This window comes from Nematolebias whitei, chromosome 17 (assembly GCF_014905685.2).
Source record: "Nematolebias whitei isolate Nwh7 chromosome 17, NemWhi1, whole genome shotgun sequence".
Classification (NCBI taxonomy): Eukaryota; Metazoa; Chordata; class Actinopteri; order Cyprinodontiformes; family Rivulidae; genus Nematolebias; species Nematolebias whitei.
The window spans coordinates 20,740,047-20,740,461 of record NC_056514.1 but is presented as its reverse complement, the minus strand read 5'-3'; positions in this window follow the sequence as shown (position 1 = coordinate 20,740,461).

Genomic DNA, 415 nt, shown 5'->3' with positions numbered 1-415 from the left:
AATAAAGTATTGTTATTGTTATTATTATATATAATTATTATTCCCAAATCATTAATTTTAGCAACATTGATTATAAATAACTTAAAACCAACAAAATATTCCATTTACTACTAAACTTTTAAAAGGGATATTTTGACCCCTATTTTTTTATTTACCCTTAATGCAGCTCCTGTGCTGCTACATAGATAGCAGGTTCTGTAGAAAAGTTATGAAAAGTTATTATCTTACCTGATGAAGATAGGTCTTTGGACGGCTTCAGTGGGAAAACAGTTTAATCTGACATGATGTGATAAAATAAAGAGGTGAAAATGTAGCTAAAAATGGTTGAATGATTTGCAGAAACGATAGCAAACAGCAAGAAAAAGCCAACTGATGAAACAATGGTCTCTTTTGATGTCACATCACTCTTTACGTG